The sequence below is a fragment of the Lissotriton helveticus genome, chromosome 4_1 (genome assembly GCF_964261635.1).
Source record: "Lissotriton helveticus chromosome 4_1, aLisHel1.1, whole genome shotgun sequence".
Classification (NCBI taxonomy): Eukaryota; Metazoa; Chordata; class Amphibia; order Caudata; family Salamandridae; genus Lissotriton; species Lissotriton helveticus.
Window position 1 is genome coordinate 646,418,764 of NC_136063.1, and position 17,761 is coordinate 646,436,524.

Sequence of the window (17,761 nt, forward strand, 5' to 3'; positions counted from 1 at the left end):
TAAGAAATCACCCTTAATGCCTTAACCGCGGCGGAAAAACGGCCGCGGTGCGGGCGTTCTAAAGGGTGGGCGGGGGGCCCGACGGCAGCACTGGGGAGGGAGTGGTGTACGGAAGGGGTTAAACCTTCAAAACTAGGGGGTTTTATACACATTTTATGCATAAACAATTTGTAGAACTGCAGATTCAGCCTAGTATGATCATAGAGAGTTGCATTGGCAAAATTAAAAGAAGCCTATTAATAATGAAAACTCTTTATACTATCCGTTTCTTAAAGTAAAAGAAAAATTCCGTTGGCTTCCTCAGCAACTGCACTCCAGAGGTGTACATTCTAATTTGAAAATGTTTTCAAACTGCTCATGTTCTTCCCTACATCTACATCAGAACTTCAATGGGAAATCCTTCAAAATGACAAATCTGCTGCATGGTGGAAAGTTTCATTCATAACATATGCTTTCTAATACAACCAGCTTTTACATCATAGCACAGGGTATTCTCCAGAAGCTGTAAGGAGATAAGTCTCACAGCGGTCTCTGATTGAGAGGGGGAATCAACAGGCCAAGATAAACAGAGCATCCATTCTCTTAAGATGAAGTCTCACACGAAAATGCAGCATAACTATATTCAATTATTAATCACACCTGCGCCTCACCTTATGAAATCGTGCATTTGCATTAATTCATCCGTTACGACCATATACATCATTAAAATCACAAATTTTGCACGAATACTTTGTCACCCAATTGTTCACATGTAAAACTAAAACTTTAACAGTAGTATGAAATTTACAAATCCCAATGAAACGTAAAGCCCTATATGTCTGTGATGTACAAAGGCAAACATTGACGTTATTTTAATGAAACATTTGACAAATCTCTTTTTTACACTAAAAACGGTCTAAAAGAAACAGAGCAGCTAACAATAAACGATTGAATTGCACTCATACCCTTAATGGTTTAAATGCTTATGGGTTTGGGTGCTACCATATTGCTAAATCCAATTTATTTGCTGGCTGGGCCGGCTCCTTTTATTTTTAAGTAGCTCAGTCAATACGCTGGAAATATAGCACTCCCTAGGCCAGTTTATTTGAGACGTAATAAACTTTCCAGTTTTTAAAACAAAGGGGCAGATTTAGAAGAAAGTGATGCGTCACTTTCCCTGCGCCGCCCTGAGAAACCCTTGTGCCCCTATGGATGCTCCTTATTTACAATACGGCGCACCATGGTGCAAGGATTGGCAGAAGCGTCAGAATTTCTGACGCATCTGTTGACGCGAAAGTCACGCATTGCTGGAGTTGTGTCACAAGCATGATGCAACTCCAGCAATGCAGGGGGAGGCCTATCCTCATTGTGCTGCGTCACTCCTTACGCCTGCTTCAAGCGGAAGTAATTTGACGCATTGGCATCCCAGAAGTGGCGCAGTGAAATCTTGTAGATTTCACTGCGTCACTTCTACGAGGCTTTTTTGCGTTGAAACACCCACCCTGCATCAATTATACCTGATGCAGGTATAATGTAACACAGGGCTTTACAACGTGGCGCATCTCCCTAGATGCGTCACGTTGTAATGGGCCGCATTTTTACGCTCCTGCTGCGTCACAAAAAGTGATGCCACTGCAGCGCAAAAATTACGCAAGGGGCTTGTAAATCTGCCCCTACGTACACAAATCTGATAGGTGGGCAATGTCACAAATTGTGAACGTAGATTTTCCTCTATACCCTCAATAATTTTAGAGGATAAAAAGCAATGAAAATAATCTTATGCAAATGGCAATTGTTTTTTTATGGATCAGGTGGTCAACGTTTTTCATTTTTTATATTTTAATATTTCTTCAAATTACGTGTTCTTCTCATGTTTCCTTCAACTTGCTTTCTTTTCATTTTTTCAGTCGGAGAAAGCAACTTAACCTACTCTTGAACCAGCAAGAAGTAATGACACTTTCGAATCATAAAACTTTGAACACGCCGACTTCATGGCTCCATTTACTGCTGGAAGAAATATAATGATTTTTCGGAAGAAAAAAAACCCTAACAGATTTGTCTGTTACAAGACTGTGAATAGGTTTTTATTTTTGCTGCCTTTATTTGTTGGTGTTTATATAAAGCGCTAACAATAAAAAACAATATGCCAAAACTCCTTTCAGATTCATAAGCACATAAAAAGACAGTTTGAGAGACATGCAATTGATAAACAATAAAACAAAAAACAGCAGGCCGCAGGCGAAAAGGTACAATACAAGAAACAGCATGGATAATAGCAATAATGCAAATATGTAATTAAGAAATAAGAGCGACACCCTTAAATTTGGCTAAATTCGAATTGTGTGAAATCGACAAATCAAAATATGTACTCCATACTGCGCTCCATCTTGGACTCGTTTTTTCTTGTATCAAGTATAAGACTAGGTGTACGCTGAGGTACACTTCATTGCGGTGAGTGTCAATGGTGAAGCGACGAGGAACAAAACTGTGGACCAAAACAGTGCAGAGGTGAAGGGAGATAGGGGCAGATGTATCAAAATACCTATTTGCGATTCTCAAATAACGATTTTTTGAGAATCGATATTAGAGAATTGCAAAATGGTATGTATGTAAAAATCTGCTATTTAATAGCGATTTCTTAAAATTCCTTAATTGCGATTAGCAATTTGCTAATCGCAATTAAGGAATAATTTCCCATTCATTTCTATGGGCCAGGAGGCCCATAGGAAGGAATGGGAAGTTATTCTCAAATTGCGATTGGCAATTTGCTAATCGCAAATTGAGAATAATTTCAAGGGTGCAAGGGTGTCTTAAGGAGACCCTGCTGCACCCCTGAAATTTACATGTGTGCGCATATGGCGCACATACATGCCCCAAGGGCATGTATAAGCGCCACATGGCACCTTTACAAATGCTAAAAAGTGCATTTGTAAAAGAATTCGCAAATTAACGCCAATTACAAGTTGGTGGTAATTTGTGATTTCTTAGTGTAAATTGCGATTCCTTTAATGCTTACGCAATATTAAGGATCGCAAAATTTGAGATTCCTTAATATTGCGATGCATTTTAGATGACACATACCATTTTCCGATTATTTTTGTCGCAAACGCTGCTTTTTACCGATTCGCAGCGTTGCGACAAAAAAATCGTTTGATACATTTGCCCCTATAGTCACTTTCAAGGGATTGTTAGTGATAATTAAGGCAATCCAATGGAAGGCAGCATCCCATTGTCCTACGGAATAGATTATCTGTAGCAATGAAAGGATCGTGAGCAGTATGAATAGCAGATGAAAGCTCTAACACGAGAAATACTTTCACTCCATTTGACTAAACATAAATATTTGCCAAGGGCAATCAGCGTGACCATGATTAGGAAGGAATCCGATCTGGTAGTTCATAAGAAAATTGTTTCTTTTTATGAATGGAAATATTTGGTTGAGGACGGGTCTTTCAGTGAGTATGCCCTAGAACAGACAATATTGAATACTGACAAATACTTAAAAGGATCGGAGCTGTTGATGCCTTTTTTTCAGAATGGGATTCACATGGGAAATTGTGAGCTCACCTGGAAATAGCCATGTGTCAAGGAGTGATTGACACTAGCCCTGGTTTAGCAGTTAAGTAAGGTTTTCTTGAATATATGTGATTGACTTGGATTACTAGTGATTCTGCTGAGCCACTCTCCGTGGGAAGCTTAGTGAAATCAATGAAGGGCAGTAACCTTGGCTGTTGTGTGGGTAGAGAGGTCAAAACACAGGTAAGCTAGCGTTCCTGTTAAGCTAGTAGTATTCTATATCTTTGGCTTTTGAGATGAAGAGATCTGGTACACTTTTGCATAGTACTTGAAAGTTTGTGTCTCTGGAGGTGAAGTATCATCCGTTTTCTAGAATTCTGTAATCATTTGGTGACTTTTGAGAAATGCCTCTTTAAAACTATTTTGATGTTAAAGTTGCTTGTTCAGTTGTAACCAAACGTATTTCCAATGCATTGTATACTTAAGCAGATCTTAAATGATAGAAACTGTAAAAGGCAGACGTCTACCACGGCTGGGCCTGTTAAATCACTATAATTACATTGTTCTTCAAACAGGTGTTTAGTTTAAAGTGAATGGTGGGTAAGCGATGTTTTTCCAAGGCCTGATATGTATTTTTAAGTTTGAGGGATAGCAGTTGCGAGGAAACACTCCATTAGCTGTGTGGTCTGCACAAAAATGGGTCCACATTGTAGTGCTTGACTCTGTCCGGGTAGCAGAGCTTCCCAATGCCTACTAAAGGAAGGTGGAGTGGAATAGTAAGAATCATTCAGTGGCACACAATAATAACACTTAGTAAAGGATTGTTCGGTCTGTGCTTTATCTTTAGAAAAGTAAAAATACATTTATTACACACACTATTCCATACTACACAGTCATTTAGCAATATACATAAGGCTGGTGGAAATACATTTGGTAAAATTACATATACTCCCCAAATAGGTCATAACACCAAATTACACAGGACACCCCATTCGGGGGTCTCAGTTTGCATTAGGTCAATGTTGTTACCCTCAAGATTGAAATAACTTGTTTTATGCCAATACTTCATTCCATCACTGACTTCTGTAACCATATCCCTCTGCACTAATTAAGAACAGTCAAGCATTGCAATCATGAGCTCACATTACCAGTAATAACACATAACATTCCGGCATTATCAATTATCAATAATAAAGCATGACTTCCCCTTCTTCACTTATAATTAACCAAGCATTGAAATAAGTTGCTTATATTGCCAGCAATAAACATTGCAGCCTATCAGGAATAAGAATTACTATTAGCATTAACACCCCTTTAAATAAAGGTTTGCAATTGACATCTTTGAATAAAGCATTGTTGTATTTCATGGTGCATAAGACTTTGGATGAAAGCATTGCCAAACTGCCATGAAGAACACTTTTCAATAACGCTTTTTAAGTCCTCTCACAACCATCTTTAAATAAAACGTTTTCAACATGTATCATGTGGCACTCACTGTCTTTTTCAAAAATTTTAGGGCTCTAGAACCTGCAGCCATAAATGTAGTCACTAGAGGGTGCTGCACGCCTAGCTGTAGAGTTATTGCTCCAGCATGGGGAGTTTTGAAAGGCCAAGGAAATTCTGGGCTGGTCCTTCTTTTAGAAATGCTGCCACGATAGCGTGACTACTTGGGAGATTCCTCCTTGGCCTCCTTGGTGGAAAGTGCTCCTACAGTTTCCCACACTCTTTTTTTATCATGTTGGTGTTGTCAGCACCGCCCTAGGGCCATGACAAGCAGGGGAAAGGTATGTTAGTGTATTTCCGCCGCACAGGGCAATATGGGGAGATCCTGTGGGAGTGTGCATAGTTGAGTAACAGCTCCAGCTGCTTCCCTTGATGAGACACACAGCCATGCTCCATACAGCTGGCTTTTTGCTTTTTCTTACTATTTTCTTTTTGGGGGGAGAGTGCCTGGTTTCAGGTTGGAATCCTGCCAGCTTCTAAGTGATGGGAGCAGCAGAGGGAATCAAACTCTGGCTGTTCCCCGGCTATCTGCACGGACATCACTTCCCTGTACTACTGTGGGAATCAAGTCCTCTTTCCCTGTCAATTCCTTGGGCCAGGGTGGTTGCTGTTGGTTGTGGCTACTCGCTACCTCCATATAAGGGCATGATGAGCAGGGCAGGCTCGCTAACCTTGTAGGGAATGTTTTGCGACTCCCCCCTCTATCCTCGTGACTGCCCGGGCCCAGTAATGCAGAACACGAGCCCCTTCTTAACCATTTCGGAAAGCATGACAGTGCTTCTCTAGCTATCAGACACGTCAGGTGGAGGAGTTGGGAGGGTCTGGACCCCAGAAAATGAAATCCAGCCTGGGGGTTTGGATCCCCATCCCCTCTCAACTCTGGGGTTGCTGCCCCACTCACACACCCTCCCAGTGATTACAAAGTTAAATTCTCCTTGGGTGACCCAAGGCCCTGGTCCACCTCATGAAGCACTCTGGCAGACGAGCACTGTGAGCTCCGGACCTCGTTAGGGGTCAAAGGTCATATCTTTTTCCTTGTGATATCTTGGGCCTGATGGTATATTCAACGTGCTTTCTGGCTCATTTTGCTCCTGGTGACAAGCTCTAGCCACTTGGACCCCTCTTCTCAGACCTCCTGGCCTTTAACCCCTTCGACGCTCATGACGAGCCCAGCTCGTCATGGAGTTTCCATTGGTTTCAATGGAAAGTCAATGGACCTACTCGCACACCCCTTAGCATCCAAGTGGTTAAGGTGGTGAACTTTGCAGAGAGCTGAATCCACTGCCTCCTTGCATCAGCCTTTCCTCTTTGTCTCCTCTGGCACTTCTCTCCTCCTTGGGGCAGAATTCCTCTTCTTCGCCCACTAGTCCTTAAAGGGTGTAAGGGGACTGGCTTCCCTGGTCCAGGAGAGAGTCCCACTGGCCCTGGGTGCAATTGAGGTCAGAGTCCTTAGTCCATATGGAAACAACGGGGTTCCTCTTTTCAATTGTCCATGGCTGCCGCCTGCAGTCCCAGTGTCCAACTGAAAATTCCGCCAAGAGAGAGCTCTCGCCCTTGTGCATTATCTTTTAAGTGGGGAGAGAAGGTTCTAGAAGGCAGGTACGTGTATCACATCCTGGAGTGCCATATCATCTCTCCACTTCTGGCCCAACCCCCCTGTACAGCATTAAGGGACAATTCAAAATGGCATTACTAAGGAGTCACTAGCCTCATCTTTCCCATGAAATCTTCAAAGGGGAGTCCCTACCTGTGTTGTCTCCCTCCTTTGTTCATTGGGCTTGGGTTGGCCCATCACTGGTACAGTGTGACAGCTGATTGATTGATGCAGATCCTTCATCTCCACCCCTTTCAGGAGCAGACTGAAACACTGTTATTTGCTCCCTTTGAGTGGGGAGACCTTTGTTCATGCTGCCTGGGAGAAATGTAAATAACGTGGCATTGCAGGGTGACAAAATGCCTGGGCTCTGATCCTGAGCTGAGCTTGAGAAATATGGCAATTCTGAATGACCCATACGTTGTACAGATATATTCTAGGAACTCTCATGCCTGGGGTTTGCATACAGATTCCACCCCCTCGTTTGGTATGCAACTGGTCTCTGTAGGGTAAGTCAGCAGTTATGAGGCTCGCCCAGATTAAGAAGGTCAAAAACCAGGTTCATCAAAAAGCAAACAATCCAGGCAGATTTGATGGACAAAACCCATCATCTTACAGCAGTCATTATTGATGAAAGATTGGTGATACTATGACTCACACAATTTTTAGTGAAGTAATAGGAAATTGTTTCCGGATACAGAAACTAGGTTATGATGAGAAATTATTGACTAATGTGTATGCTTAGCTGTATCAACAGTTCCAGAGATCATTTGATCTAGGTCAGTTAATTCCCGATTTCAGAATTGACATTAAGGGGCTTATTTAGAATATGCTGGACAGGTTACAGGCTGTGCATTATATTCAATTTCACTTGTCAAAAGGCATATTTGAGACGAAGTACCCCATCTGAAAACTCTAAGTCTGGTTTAGTTCACAATTCTCAAACCAGGCATTGAAGTCTTCCAGTATACAAAGACTGGGAGGTTTTACGGATAAAAAAAACTAGGATGATGTTAGTGAATGCAGTGGTAAACTGGGAAGGGCAGTACATTTGAAGTTAGGAGATGGAGAGCACTGGCGGAGTAGAGATTTCCAATAGGGTAAGTGTGATATTGGTTAGATTTGGAAACTAGTGACTTTTTTGTAGGCAATGGTTAGTCTTTTCCTACTCATATGGGGTGATTAGTCATCCATATGTTGTAACTTGAGGATATGACATCATCTACATATACAGCATGAATAAATGTTCATCATTGCTTAGCTAGGTTTCTCTGTTGAAGAGCAAGTTAGGGATGGAGTCAGATTTTTCTTATATATTTAGATAGGTCTTGGCCATTTACTTTGTGTTAAAAAAGATGCAAGATAGGTGAAGAATAAACTTTAAAGGTAAGATGGAGTGCATAATAGGTGGCAGAATTTGGACAAGATAAAAGAAAAGAGCCATAAAGTCATTGTCAGGCCATAAAGACAAATTCAGGCTGGGTAGAGACCAGACAGGGTTCAGAAGAAGTGGCAGATGTGGAGCAGGAGGAGTTTAGTGGAAAGACTTAATATTTACTTGATTCTAGGGAAAATAAAGGGGGTGATAGAGAAGTAAATATCTGAGGGCAAGAGGAGAGAGAACAGAGAACAGAAGGAAAAGACAAGCATGTTTGATAAATGTTGGTTTTATGGATGCAAGGAGGGGGGAGGGGAACTTAAGGTTGATATGAGAACATACAAAGGACATTTTAAGTGTGAGAGGAAGAGGCATGGGTATGGGTATATCACAGTAAAAGTATGATTGACATTCAAGAATAGAACAATTATAGAAGCTACATGCAGAGGTTAATGCTGTGATGGGAAGTTACAAGGAGGTAGTGGAAGAATACACAAGAAGGACAATAAGGGTAATGAGAGAAGGAGTTGGTTTGTGAGAAAGCTCGGTGGAGGGAAAGAGGGTCAGAAGGAAAAGGTGAGTGGTAGGTTAAGAACAAGGAGGGAAGATGATTCAGGTGATAGCAAAGGGAGGATGCAAGTGGAGAAGAGGGATACTGATGAAGAAAATGTAGGAGGCATATGTAGGAAGAAAAGAGAATAATTGGAAAGACATGAAGTGAGACTTGAGGTGAAATTGGAAAGGGTGATAAAGCAGGTTGAAATAATTTGTTCTTGGATCTTCATAGTCAGCACAAACACTGATATATATGGGGGCATTTCTGCCTGTCTTATGACATCATTTCATGGCTGAGATTGTTTTCCTCACAATATGATGTTTCATGGTGTTGCTAATATTGTTTGGTCATAAGTACAGCGAGGCAATGGCGTGTTTAGGAATGTGGTATCAACCTTTACTCAGAGAGTGACTGGATTCGAGGAACTACTTGTATCATTTGTTTTGAGTCAGTCTGGTGAAGTACTCAATTACTTTGCAAAAAATGTTAACTCCGAAGCAGCAGGAGGTCAGCTTCCATGGGCCGGGTATCTTATGGGTTAAATTTCAGCTCTGTAGTATTATTGATATTTCATCAATCTGAGTGAACCTCAATTTACTTTAAATCGGAGTGTGGTAGAGAGGTAGTAACTCAGCTTTCAGGACCAACTTGAATGTGAAATATGGGCTCCACCCAGAGGAGATCCTTAAAAGTTATTTCGTACAGTTGTATTAACACTGGAGCAGTATGCACTTAACTTCAAAGAGGCTGCTTATGCTTAAACAAAAGTGTTTTCTAATAGTAGTGTGGTCTCAGCCATGGACCAAATGAATCTCTGCTTCTAATAATCACTGCAGTCAACGTTTAACTCCTTAGTGAATGATGCCATGCAGATTCAAAGAAAGAGGAGTCCATCTGATATTCACTTATGTGGAGACCAGTGTAGTACTTCTAGCAGCCATTAGTATTACTTACTATAGAAAGTTAACCAAAAGGAATGATGCTGCTTTAAGTGCAGCTTTAAATGTCAACCATCATTGAACGGGTGCTACACAAAGAAAGGTTCAGCATTCAGTGCTCACCCAGAATATATGCTTCAAGGAATCCACCCAAGTGTAACAGAGGAGAAACTGATAGGGAGGGATATCTTCTACCTCACAAAAGTGTGAGATCTGTGAAGCGCTTACAGGTATATCAAAGTACAACAACCAGTAAAATGAGCATCTTGAGAACCTGAAAGTATAGCTCTTTGGAGGGGAGATTGCTCTGGACAGAATATTTTTCGTTTTCAGTTTAAATAAGATCATGTGAAGTTAAGAGGAGGACAGATTTTGAAGCAGAATTGGGCATTCTGATGTTAGGCTGAATTTACCGGTGGTCCATGGAAGAAACGGACGGGTAGACACCGTGAATTCCAGTACATCAAAAAGGAAGAGCAGGCATTTATCCTTTATCATGCGGCAATAAGGACGCTTTGGGGACATTTATCACCTAGTAGAATTGGAGTAAAGGAAACACATGCTTGTTCCTTTGAGGAATTTTCCCAACCCTGAGAAAGTCCTGTTGGACTAAACGCCTTGGCTGGGCTGATGTAGGCATGTAATTTAAAACTGCAATAAAGTGAAATTGGAAACAGATGAACCAGGACTCCCTGTTCAATATATTTGGATTTGATGGACCTATGATGCTGACCGTATTTTATAATTGAATATAATATAACTATATGCTCCTCTTCATCTCGTGATTTTAATCAATTGTATTTTTTTTTTTAATTCAAAGCTGTGAGGTCACGAAAAGTTTGAGCATAACAGATCAAGGCCCTAATTGAGAAAACTGTACCTGTGCAGCCATTTATGGCCTTCGCTTCTAATACTATAATTTTTAATCATGTCAAAAATGCTTTATGTATGAAACATACATGAAGTGTGGAAAATTTCACAGCAGGAAGCTGCCAAGAAGCTGTGTGAAACGGACGGGGCAAATTCAGAAAGGACTCTGGCAGTAGTAGATAATGGTATGACTACTCTATCCACCACAATTTATTCTCTGGGTAACATTAATCTGCATTCAACATCATACAGAGTGACATATCTTCTTTACAACATGGACAGTCGCAGCTTAAGGCTATCATGTTACTGAGCTGGACTCCACAGACACTTCACACTGGCCGCATTTTATTGAAACACCTTAATGCCTTTAGTTTGTTTCTGACATAGAATCTCATTGAACAACAGTCCATTATGGCAAAAATGGAAGCAACATAAACTTTGTTACACATAGAGAAGTTAGAAAAATTACAATCCACTGGTGCCGAAATACATTCTACGGATTGGATAATCCACGTATTTATTTCTCTGCCAGTTTTGACTTTTCACTTTCAATACTCCTTACAACACCACCAAGTGGGAAGATATGAAGCGGGTATGTACACAAGCCATGTACCGTACCTTTGAAATACTGATGTAGGAACGGGACTGACTGCAAGAGTACCGTGTGACATTTCTTAATTTGCAGGGAAGTTTTGCTTCATGGGATATGTATTGCATCTAAGGCAAACTTCTCATGTTTTCTGAAGGGTTCCTCGGCTGCCGTGATCTGTCTGGCTTTCAGAGTACTCTCTAATGGGAGTTACTTGATGCTGAATGATCAATGCTGCTATGGGATGAGAGAGAGAATTGCCTATTTGAGAATGGTTTCTACAGTCGTAACCGGTTGTGAGCAAGTACAGTTTCCACCTGCCGATGCAGTTGGGGATACAACACTTTGGCCGTCGATAAAGCTTTCGAATGTTCACTTTGATGCTTAAGCACACTGAAAGCCTTACTGTTCCAGAAGGATGTGGCCTTTAAAGCCTGTATGGCAGGATTTTGATCTTCAAGTTGGAAGGTCCTCTTCTGAGATACAGTTGCTGCTCCACACTAATTTCCCAAACATTTTGAGGAGCTTGTGCACCATATTTTTAACATGTCTATTACTACTGGGGTTTTACACCTTTTAAAAACAATTAACTCTCGTTGGTTAGAACCTTACATACAGTCTTCTGAGTTATTCCATCATTCATACACTGCAAGCTTTGAAGCATTTTGGGAGGCTGCAGGGAGAGTTCCTGCTGCATCAATGTTGGGGATCCCATCAACAGAGCTTGCAATGTATAGTCCAGCGCCGGGAATGAAAAATGCAGTTGGGTGATGCATTGGTTCTGAAAAGCTGTGATACAGAGTCTGTCGTCAAGGCTGCCATCAATGTGAGATGCCAGGGCCTGTTCTGAGGATGCATTGCGCAGTGGTGGTTCCGAAGGCAATGCAGGCTGCACCAGTGATGCATGTCTTTACAATGGGTCCTATCCATGCAACAGCGGAGATGCGTTGGTTCTGTTCGAGGTTGGGCCACACAGCAAAAGAGATGTGTTGGTTCCACTGGATCCACAAAGGCTGGCAAAGCACCTTAAGCCCATCCCATTTTCAAGGGTCCATCACTGGGGTGGCACCACTTAGTAAGATAGACTCACAGTTGGCAGAGTCCAGGTACAAATGCAAGGTTGTTGGAAGCCTGTTATGTTCCTGAGGCTTCACTTCAGATCGGAAGGCCAGCGAAATAGCCTTTGTGGTCACTGGGGTTCTGGGTTCAAGTGATGCAGGTCTAGTTCTTCTAACCTAGGGAAGAGGGCAGCTGGCAGCAGGCCAGCTTAGATGGGCAGTGGTTCCTTTAGAGCAGCAGTCCAGCAGAGTAGCAGTACTTGTAGCAGCACAGCAGTCTTTATATCTGGCATGGTAGCCAAAGCTCCAGAAGTGTACTGAAGTGGTGGTGTCTGAAGTCCTTTGTTTATGAACAGTTCTGCCTTTGAAGTGGGGATACGCTTCTAGAGGCATGCCTTTCAAGTGCACTGATGCCCTGTCTTTCCTGCCCTGGCTCCAGACTAACTACAGGGGGCATGCAGCCCTTTGTTGGGAGACAGGATCCACCTATTGAGGTGTAATTGAGGCTGAGCCCAGCTCCCCCTCCCAACCTGCCAGTGATGGCCCATCTACTCACACCTAAGCTCCCATTGTGTCAGGCTGTCTAAGAGGAATGCCCAAGGCATGACAGCCAACTACACCAGTCAAATGGCTAAGGCATGAAAATACCAACTTTCTAAAAGTGGCATTTTGTAACTGAAAATGTGACTTCTCCATAAGTCAGGATTTTCAATTAGGATTCTAGAGACACCAAACACGAACCGTGTACCCCTTCCCATTTGGAAATCACACTAATCCATACTAATATTATAAAGAGAGAGCCCAAACCTTTGAGGCGGGTAATCTCAGTAACCACAGCACCAATGACAACACCCAATACAGTGTTGGAAAGGGCAGCTGCAGCAGAAGGACATAGGCTATGCAGACGGCCACCATATTTTTTTATTTTTTTGCAGAGTTTTATATAGCGCGAACTTGACCCAAACTGAATCAGGTATTTATTTATTTATTTATTTGCTGGTTTTTATAGCGCTATGAATAGACTCCCGAAGGAGTATCTCCGCGCTTATGACAGCCGCGTTGCAGAGCTAATATGGGTAATAGAAGTATTAATTTCAGATTTATTTTCACTAATATGTAATAAATAAGTAGTCAGGATACGGAATAGGGGATTAGCTAAAATAGACTAAATAAAAAAGTTTTCAGGTCCTTCCTAAAACAAAGGTGGTTGGGACATTGTCTCAAATAGAGAGGGAGCGTTTTCCAAGCACGAGGACCAACCACAGACAGTGCCCTGCCACCTAACCTAGTTTTACTAATTTTAGGTACATTCAGCAGCAGCTGATCACTGGACCTCAGAGAACGGGCAGGAACATATGGAACAAATTTCCTTGCCAAGTATTCTGGTCCTAAATCATGTAGTGCCTTATGAATGACACAGCAGGTCTTAAACTTCACTCGAAGACGTATAGGCAGCCAGTGAAGTTTATGTAATAAGGGTTTCGATGGAGATTTAGGGGGGGCATTTAGCACCAACCTGGCTGCTGTATTCTGCACCACCTGCAGACGATCCAATACCTCTTCATTTGCACCTGCTAGAAGCCCATTACAATAGTCAAGGCGGCTGATCACTAAAGCCTAGACTAAGGTTCTCCTGTGGGTATCGGGAAGAAATGGAAAAATCCTGCGGAGGAGACCTATCACATGAAAACAGGATCCCACAGTGATATTAACATGCTGTTTCAAGGTCAACTCTGGTTCCAGTCGAACCCCCAGGTTCTTAACTATTGATTTGGGTTCAGGAACTGGGCCTAAGTCCAGTGGCCACCAGTCAGGGGACCATTGGATCCTGGCCTTACCAAAAAGCATCACCTCTGTCTTCCCAACATTACATTGAAGAAAGTTGGAAGACATCCAACTCGCTATTGCCTTCATCCCCTCGGAGAAAGATTGTGTAATCTCCGGCGTTAGTTGTTTAAAAGGGAAGAGCAGCTGTGTATCGTCAGCATAGGACAATGGACAGAAGCCAAATGCTCTAGTTATTTCTGCCAGGGGAGCCACATAGGTGTTAAACAGGGTCGGGCTCAAACACGATCCCTGCGGGACCCCCTTGGTAATCTTAACCTCTTCCGACCTAAACTCACCCATGGTGACACATTGGGTGCGGTTGGAGAGGAAGCTTTTAATCCAGTCCAGTGCCCTACCGCCGATTCCACTCACAGACAGTCGTTCGATCAAGATGTTATGAGAGATAGTATCGAACGCTGCCGATAAATCCAGTAGTACCAGTACGACGGAGTAACCATCGTCCTGGTATCTGCGTAGATCGTCTGTTATCGACAGTAAGGCCGTTTCGGTGCTATATTTTGGCCTGAAACCTGACTGTGATGGATCGAGGCTGCCAGAATGTTCAAGGTAGTTGGAGAGATATTTATTGGTATGCTTCTCAATGATTTTCCCTACAAATGGTAACAAGGATATCGGCCTAAGATTAGACATGTTGGTCCAAGGAAATGATGTATTTTTCCTAATGGGTCTAACTAGGGCCGTTTTCCATTTCTGAGGGACATTAACTGTTGTAAGAGATAGGTTCACCAATCTCTGAATGTCGGGACCAAGTGTTTCCCCTAATGGACCCATAAGCCTGGCTGGGAGTGAATCAGCCGGGCTCCCACTTCTTAACCTCTGGTAAGGAGATTTGGGGGAAATCATTAAAGGAGTAAGAGTTGGTAGCCATAGGATGTACCATAGTTTGATTATCCAAGATTGTCGAGGTTGGAGTAACTGCCTCTATCTTTTCATAAATGACATCAATTTTATCAATAAAAAAGGTTGAAATACTGTCACAAAGATGTTGTGATGCCATATCTGCACTTTCACATGCTGCGGGTTTTAAGAAGGTGTTAACAATCTGGTAAAATGTTTTAGAATTGTTACCAGCTGCCTCTAACTGTGAAGTGACATAGTTCTTACGTGCAGATCTTATGGATTTGTGATATATATTGAGAGCCTTATGGTAGTTGGTTTTGTCATCTTCTATGTGGGTCTTTCTCCATATCTTTTCGGACTTTCTAGCCCTGCGTTTGAGACTGCACAGTTCTTCCGAGAACCACACCTCATGTTTCCTTGCAAGGAATTTTTTTTAAGTTTTTAGCGGAGCAATTTGTTGAACCGCATTATTCACGGCTAGATCCCATTTAGAAAGAGCGGAATTTATGTCATCTGTAGGCCAAATAGGAGGGGAAAAATATTCCTGTTCAAAATTAGTATTAGTAATTTTATGCCATTGTCTTCGTTTAGATGGAATTTGAGCAGGAGGAATAACATATGTAATTTCCTCCGGCATAGAGAACTCAAGCACAAAGTGGTCTGTCCAGTGGTACTGTTTAGGTGCATAACATTTAATACCAGAAAAATTGGATATTATTATATCCAAAGTATGCCCTGCTTGATGTGTGGGTCCCGTATTACATTGTTTTAGTCCTAATAAGGATAGATCTGCTAAAAAGGATTGTACCTCACTATTGTTTTCTTCCTCGCTATGAATATTAAAATCACCAAGTAGGAGAAATTCACTATCTGGACGTACATGAGGTGCTAATGTTTCCATTAATAGTTTAGAAATACCTTTTATGGGGCCTGGAGGGCGATAAACCAAAGCACCTCTTCTACTATGTTTGGCTGATAAACCGATCCTAAAGATCAATATTTCAAGATCCGGATGACACCATTGATCATAAACCGAAACTGAGATGCTATCTTTGAATACAATAGCTATTCCCCCACCAACTTTTTTGGGTCGATCCATTCTAACAATCTTATAACCCTCCGGTATACCAAGGGTAATAGCTGGAGTGGAGTGGGGTTTGAGCCATGTCTCTGTTAAAAAACACAAATCGGGTTTATATGTAGAAATAAGGTCCCAGACTTCGATATGGTGTTTTGCTAAGGATCTTATATTACATAGTAGGTTCTTTCCACCCTGGGCTGTGGTATCAGAGCGCTTTCCATATCACCAGTTACGTTACATGAGGACACACATTCATTTTTCTTAGGCACGGGGAGATTAAGTGATTTGCCCACAATCACAGGATGTTTGGCGTCGTTATCAAGACTCGAACCCAGATCCGCAGGTCCGAGGTTGAGCGCCTTAGCCGTTAGGCCAACTCCTCTATACATTTGAAAGGTAAAAGAACCGTGCCAGCAAAGTAGTCCCTTGTGGGCGTGACTGCTGTGGGCTGGGGGCGTGACTAACGCTGGGGGCGTGTGGTGCGGCCATTACATCGTGGGCTGTGGGCATGTGTGGGGGCGTGACAAACGCTGGGGGCGTGTGTCTGCCCTTCATGCCATGTGAGTCGTACATACAAGTGCCAATTCCGTTGCTGCGCAGCATCAAGGGGCACCCTGGGGGCGTGACATGCTGGGGGCGTTAGAAACACTGGGGGCGTGTGCCCGGCCTTCATGCCATGTGAACGCAATTGCGCCGCATCAAGGGGCATGCTGGGGGCGTGAGAAATGCTGGGGGCGTGTGCTACGTTCCTCCCTTCATGCCATGTGGGTCGTACATTAATCAGAAGATCGTCTGCTGTGGCCGTGACAAACGCATTCACCTGGAGGCCTGGTAAGTAATGTTACTGCAGCCTCTCCTGCGCGCTGTTACTGAAGTCTCTCATTCAATGAAATTACACGCGCCTGCTACCATCAACCAGGGCTCTAGCCGGGCTCAGGCGGCGGATCAGTACACTAATTACTCGCGCCTGATAACATCAACCAGGGCTGCAGCTGGGCCTCAAGCAGGGGAACATGCACCTGATAACATCAAACAGGTCTGCATCTGGGCCTCAAGTGGGGGAACAAGCAAATGAGCGTGTCTGCGGGGACAATTACTGCAGCCTCTCCTTCTCGCTGTCACTCAACTCTCTCATTAAACGGATTTGTCCGCGGCTGATAACTCTCTCATTCAACGACATTACACACGCCTGCTAACATCAACCAAGGCTGTAGCCGGGCTCAGGCGGCGGATCACTACACCAATTACATGCGCCTGCTAACATCAACCAGGGCTGCAGCTGGGCCTTCTCCGTCCCTATTCTAATTAAACAAAAAATGTTGTCTACCGCGAGATTTTAAAATAAATTGCCCTTACCAAATACAGTCAAAAAATAGAAAGGAGGTCTCCTTAATGTTCCAGTTTAGGGACAAGGAGAGAAATCAAAGCAAAAGGAGGGAGTCCCTGTGTTCCACAACCTTGGGAAAGTTGTGACAGTACCACTCTTTTAGAAGCACACAGACCCTGAACATTACAGAACCACAGTATAAAGAATTATTTACTGAATGAGGCAAGCACAAAATTACTTAAGATTTAGAAATGATTGTACAATTTATTAAAAACAACATATATTCTTTATTCTGTGTGCAACAACTATTGCTGTTTTTAACATTAATTCCTATGTAATAACTTGTGTATATCAATTACTGTTGTTTTTATATTAATTCTTGTGTAATTATCACTGTTGTTTTTATCTATTGTGTTCTTCCTGCATCATTTTTTGCACATTGTAAGCACTAGATGTGCTAAAGAATATATGTTGTTTTTAATAAATTGTACAATCATTTCTAAATCTTAAGTAATTTTGTGCTTGCCTCATTCAGTAAATAATTCTTTATACTGTGGTTCTGTAATGTTCAGGGTCTGTGTGCTTCTAAAAGAGTGGTACTGTCACAACCTTACCAAATACACACATTACACACATTTAATTTCATACCCGGTCAACGTCGGGACGGGCTGCTAGTAAAATATA